General features: G+C 39.7%; 1 pseudogene; it reads left to right on the plus strand.

Moving 5' to 3' along the window:
* The first annotated feature begins 72 nt into the window (after positions 1-72).
* LOC100722438 (etoposide-induced protein 2.4 homolog) lies at positions 73-937 on the plus strand (annotated as a pseudogene).
* The last annotated feature ends 5,922 nt before the right edge of the window (positions 938-6,859 follow it).

Genomic DNA, 6,859 nt, shown 5'->3' on the forward strand with positions numbered 1-6,859 from the left:
TCATTGTAAGTTCAAGAGCAGCCTGGATTACAAGGTGAGCTGACAGCTGGCCTGCACCTTGGCAGCTGAATCAAAGACTCCATCTGGGACATTTGTACCATCTCAGGTTGAAATCCAGCAAAAGAAAGAGGAGCAGCACAGAGGAAAGGCAGATAGTGTCTCAGCTCAGAGAAGAACCCAGAGCACAGAGCACAGGCGGGAAGGTGAGCCATGTGTCGTTAGCACAATTTTCCAGGACTGTGCATGGATTGGTGGAATATTCTGATTCAGTCCCTGCTTTATTGAGTGTTATTCCTGCACTTCAGTCAATAACAGCCCAGATTATTTGTGACCCATCATTGCATGGAGATGTTTGATCACAGCTGGAATTCTCCCCTCATGTCAATTTTGTCTGCTTTTGGGGTACTGTCCCGGTTTGTTCTTAGTGAGACTGTGAGGACCATTTGGTTTCAAGAGCCAGCTGAACTGGCATTTGAAGTCCCAGGGAAGATGCCTCACCCATTCCCTGGTGTCAGCAAATTGCTGACATGCTCTTCGGCCTTTTACTGCAGCTATTTCTTGATCCAGAGGATGCTTCTGAGTCTCTTTCCCATCCTTCTGGTCGGTCCGTTGGTTAGCCTGCTGTGATGTCCCTTCTGTATGCACTGTACTTCTTCAAATATTATTGGTTCAGTAAAAGAATTGAAATGCACTAGTGATTGTCAAACATAGAGAGGAATTGGCTTTGCCACTTTGGATGTGGTCTGCCCTGGCTTTCCCCACAGCAATGCCATATTCATATATTATCAGTGCTACCTCTTCTCCGACCTCTTTCTTTTATTCCACATCAATCAATGCCAGTGAAGCAAAGACCCCTGCAAAATTGTGGGGATTGAATTGCTGTTCCGGCAGGGAAGATGGTTACAGTCATGCTCATCACCCTAGGCAGAGTTCGTGAGTGGAAGCAAAATGTAGCAGAATGCTTCTGTTCAGAACAGAAGTAACTGTTCAAGAACAGAAGTATTCATGAACGGTGGCATTGCTGCACCTGTAAACAAGTTAAAAAGCTGGCATAGTTATATTAATACATGTCACATTAAACTTTTTGTTTTGTCTTTTTTTTTTTTTTTTTTTTGAGATGGGGTCTCGCTATGCAGTTCAGGCTGGCCTTGAACTCACTTTGTAGGCGAGGCTGGTCTCGAACTCACAACGATCCTCCCACCTCAGCCTCCCAAGTGCTGGGATTACAGGCATGATCCACCATGCCGGGCTTTTGTTTTGTTTTTGATATAGTGTCTCACTATGTAGTTCAGGCTGGTCCCAAACTTGTAGTGAGTCTTTGCCTCAGCTTCCCAAGTGCTGGGATTACAGGTGTTTTCACCATGCCCAGCCTTATTAAATTGAACTTTAAGGCAAAATGCTTTATTAGAAATAAAGTATACTAGATAAAAGGAACAATTAACCTGAAACATAATTCCAAACTTTTATATAGTTAATAGCATATACTCCAGGACTGGGGATTTAGCACCTGCCTGGCAAGCACGAGATCATGAGTTCAATTCCCAGTGCCAAAATAATAATAATAATATACCCCAAATATATGAAGCAAAAATTGGTAAAAATTTTTTTAAAACCGAGCAAATACATCATCATAAAATTTTTATACAATGCTCTCGATAATTGATAGGTCAAGTAGATCCGAATTTAGCATGAGTGGAAAAGATTTAACACAGTTAATAAGTCCAATCTACTGGAAGTACATAGAATTTTACATCTAACTGGTAGAGAATATATTCCATGAAACAAATCTTAACAAACTCAAATGAATCAACAACACACATACAGCATTCATTGATCACACAATAATAAAAAAAAAACTCACTTCTCTTATTTAGAAAATAAAAATCAATTGAAAAAGAAACTATACTTTGAATAATCTGGTCACACACATATAATAATGATCCAGAGCAGCATTCTGAGGGAAGTGAGTAGCAGGTTTTTAGATATCTGTTACCCACAGCATTCTAGGTTGTCACAGAAAGACCTTGCAAAGCTGCAATATAGAACCAGGATGGGAGCCAGGCACAGTAGCCCATGCTTGTCATCCCAGCACTCAGGAGGCTGAGGCAGACGGATTGCAGTGAATTTGAGGCCATTCTGAAACTACGTAGTGAGTTTAAGATGAGCCTGAACTATGTAGTGAGACCCTGTCTAAAAAAACAAAAACAAGAATTGTGCTGGGACTGGGTCATTAGCCTTTATGCTAGTAGCCATTTTTTGTTTTGGTTTGGTTTTGCAATTTTGATTTTTGAAATTAGACTATATTTTACAGCAGCTTTAGGTATGCAGCACATTGAACAGAAGGTAAAATTCCTATATCCCCCATCTTTATGGATGTACAGACTTCTTCATTGTCAGTACCTCTCACCAGAGCGGCACCTTTGTTACACTAAATCTGTTAGTACATCATGGTCACTCCAAATCCATAGTTTTTGTCAGGTTCAATTCTTGATGTGGTACATTCTACAAGTCAACAAATGTGTAATACTATATTCCCACCATTAATGGTATCAGAAATATCTTATAGAGTAATCTCACTGCTTTAAGTAATTCTTAGCTTACCTGCTCATCCCTCCCTGCCCAGACCCTTGACAAACAGAGCATTTTATTACCCTCATAGTGTTGCTCCGACTCAGTAAATTTCTACCTTAAAAACTAGAAAAAGAAGTGCAAACCAAATCCAAAGGAAGTAGAAAGAAGGCAAAGTTTAGAGCAGAAATAAACCCGAAGGAGACTAGAAAAGGCGATAGGGAAAAATCAGTGAAAGCAAAAACTGGTTGTTTGAAAAGATGAATGAAATGAGAAACTTTCAAGCTAGACTGAGCAAAGAGGAGGAGAAAAAGGAGAAGACTCAGTAACTAGAATCAGAAGTGAAAGGGAGCTGGGAGGGGTGGCATCTCCTGGGATCCAGCACTCAGGAGGCTGAGGCAGGAGAATTGCTTTGAGTTCAAGTCCAGCCTGAACTACATAGTGAAACACTGTGAAAAAAAGAAAGAAATGAAAGGGGATTTTACACCAATTTTACAGAAGTTCATAGCATTATAAAGGAATATTGTGAACAATTGAATGCCAATAAATTAAGTTACTTCGTTGAAGACAAAATTCCTTATCTGACTCAACAAGAATATAAAAACCTGTGACTAAGGCTGTAACAAACAAGAAAGTGAGTTCGTAATCAAAACTTCCTCTAAGTAAACGCCAGGCTCAAATGGCTTCACTGATAATTTCTACCAAATGGCTGAGGAAGAAATAAAAATCCACTGGGTGTGGTGGCTCACGCCTGTAATCCCCACACTCGGGAGGCTGAGGCAGGAGGATCATTGTGAGTTGGACACCAACCTGGGCTACAAAGTGAGCTCAAGGCCAGCCTGAACTGCCTAGAGAGACCCTGTCTCAAAAAAAAAAAAAAAAATTAAAAATCCTTAACTGGCCTCTGCCTACTGGATACCAGCACTGGAAGGCCCTTTCCTGCAGGCAGCCAGTTTGGGCAGAGAGAACCAGCAGATCTGCCTCCACCTGCTGGGTGCCTCCTGCTGTGGGCAGCCAGCAGGAGCAGGGACAGGCAGCCAGGTAAACCCTGTGCACCTGTAGGCCACCACTGGAGGCCCTTGATTTCTTCGGGCAGCCATCACCTACTAAGAGAATCAGACAAGCACACCCCTGTGTGTCTGCCACCATTATCGGAATCAGTGTAGACACACAGGCTAAGAGAAGCAGCCTCACTTCCATGCATCCCTGATCACTGGGAAAGACCCAGTGTAGCTGCACAGAGCTGGAGAAGCCTATCCAACACCCAGCTACCTCCCTGTAAATCTAGAGTCAGAGGAACACACTGCTCTACAACATGGAGAGGCAGCCAATGCGGGAAGTGCCTGGGGCTCCACAACCAGCTTGTTGGGAGGAACCCAGGAAAATGTCAAGACGAAGGAGCAAAGACAAACTCAGGCCTCCAGCCCACACAGAACAAGTCTGGGAGATACAGTCATGGAAGAAAATGGAAGTCACTCACCTGAAATCTCTGAGAGGACAGCAATTGAAGTAAGGAAGCAACTTCATGAGATAGTAAAAGCAGTCAAATCAGAAATAATGTCTCAGGTGAAAGAAGAAATCACAAACATATTGAAAGAATTGCTCAGCATGTCTAAAGAAGATATAGATAAGAAAGAGGAACATAGGAAAATGATGGAAACCTTGAATGAATTTAGAGGAATTACAGTGCATGAAACATATTCAAAGAAAGACACAAGAAATTAAAAAGTCAATCAAAAGTTGGCAAAACCACTTGAAAGAGACTGAAGACAGACTTTCAAATCCTGAAGATAGGCTTGTAGCTAGTAATAATGAAAGGAAAGATCTCTTAAAACTAACAAGAAATTAAGAAGTAATAATTCAACAGCTGCAAGATGACACAAAGAAGCGTAATTTAAGAGTTATGGATGTCAGTGAAGAAGCAGGGGTCAAAACAAGCATTAAAAGGCTATTTACAGAAATATTAGCAGAAAACTTCCCAAACAATGGAACTTGATTTGACATGCAGAAAAGTGAGGCATATAGAACTCCAACTAGCCATAAGCAAAGTAAATCTACACCCAGACATATAATAACCAACATCCCAGACATTCAGCACAAGCATAGAATACTAAAAGCTGTTAGTTAGAGAAAAGAAACAAATCATCTATAAGGGAAAACCCATCAGAATCACATCAGACTTATCAATACAAACCATCAAATCAAGAAGAGTTTAGAGTGAAGTGTTTCAAACCCTGAAAGAAAACTTCCAACCCAAATTGATATGCCCTACAAAACTATCTTTCAAAACTGATGGAAAAAATAAGATATTTCCATGATAAAGAACAACTAAAGGAATTCACAACCACCAAACCAACCCTACAAAGAGTGCTAACGGATATTCTAGAGAGAGATAAAGATGACCATGGTTCCAGGAACAGCAGCAGAGGAGGATCACTAAACAAGACAAATTGAATGAAGGGGAAAAGTGGAGAGCCAGCAACAGAAGGACAGCATGGCAGAGACAAACCAGTGTATGCCGGTTGTAACCATTAATGTAGATGGCCTCAGGTCAGTAATAAAAAGAAACACAGGGAGAGTGGATCAAGAAACAAGATCCATTGATATCTGGCATACAAGAAACACATTTAGCTGGAAAGGAAATTCACAGACTGAAAATCAAAGGAGAGATATCAGTTGCTCCATGTGACAGAAGACCCGAAAAGTGAGAATAATTTGCCCATCAACTACAGGATGAATAAGAAAGATATGGTATTTCCATGCAGTGGAAAGTCACCCAGCTATCAAGTAGAATAATCTCAAGGCTCTTGTAGGTAAATGGGTACAACTGGAGATCATGTTCATGGGCAAAACAGTTTTAATGCATATGCATGATCCCTAGCTCTTGAAACAGAAGGAGTTAATGGGGCCCAAAAGCAAAATAGTTACTGTAAGAATAATAGAGGAGTAAACACCTGGGAGGCAAAGGTGGGTAACTACTGTTAGTTTCTTATTGTCTTTTTTTTTAAATTGGTACGGGGGATCGAACTCACAACTGCCTGCTTGCAAGGCAGGTTCTTATGCCACTGAGCTAAATCCCCCGCCCCCTAGTGTTTTGTTTTGAACTCTTGTATTTTTACAGTTTGTTAGGTTTGACTTTGTTCTGCCTTGTTAGATTTTATTCCAGCTGAAGGTATGGGCAGCTATTTTGAACATAATGGGATATATTATGATAATCATGGTTAGTTTCCTATTATATTGCTTTTAAGTCTTATAATGCTTTCATTCATTTTTTTGGTTTTATTCTGGCTTGTTTTGTTTGATCTTATTATTATTATGTGTGACGGTATGAACAGCTTCTTTGAAGAAAGGAGACATTATGGTAGCCATTGCTGATTTTCTATCATCTTGTTTTAAAGTCCTATTATGCTTTTGTTCTTCTGTTTTGATTGGTTCTATTCTGCTGTGTTTTATTTGATTTTATTATGTGATAATATGGACAGCTTTTTTGAGGAAAATAAGACATTATAGTAGCCACTGTTCATTTCCTGTTATCTGGTTTTGAAGCCCTGTAATGCTTTCATTCTTTTGACTGGTTTTATACTATTTTGTTATGTTTGATATTATTGTGTGTGAAGGTATGCTCAACTATTTTGAAGAACACAAGAGACGTTATGGTAGCCACTGTTGACGTCCTGTTGTTACGAAGTCCTGTGTTGCTTGCATTGTTTTGTTCTGATTTGCTTTGTTTATTTTGTTTTGTTTTCTTTTGTTTTATTCTCTTTAAAATAAAAATAATTAAAAACCCTTTACCAACTCTTCAAAGAAATAAAAAACAAAGGAGAAGGGAACACTTCCTACCTCTTTCCATGTGACCAGTATCACTCAGATACCAAAACTAAGCAAAGACCTCACAAGAAAATTACACACTCTTCTGAGTATAAATGCAACAATCCCCAATAAAATCCTAACAAAACCTCAACAACACAAGGGAATTCTACATCATGAATGAGTGAGGTTTTTCCAGGAATGAAAGTTTGGTTCCATATACGAAAATCAACTAACATCATACACTATTAATGAAGGACAAAAATCACATGTCCATCTCAAGAGGGACAGAAAAAGTGTCTGATAAATTCCATTCCCTTTCACAATAAAGACACTCTCCTTGACTTTGGTAAAAACTCACAGGTAATATTTTACTTGTGAATGAAAGACTCTGCTGTGCCCTAAGGTCAGGGACAAGTCAAGGTGGGCTGCTTAGCACTGACAACAAAGCAAGAAAAAGAAAGAGAAGTCATCCAGATTGAAA

Source organism: Cavia porcellus, unplaced genomic scaffold (assembly GCF_034190915.1).
Source record: "Cavia porcellus strain 051 isolate PalLab524CR breed Dunkin Hartley unplaced genomic scaffold, mCavPor4.1 scaffold_15, whole genome shotgun sequence".
NCBI lineage: Eukaryota > Metazoa > Chordata > Mammalia > Rodentia > Caviidae > Cavia > Cavia porcellus.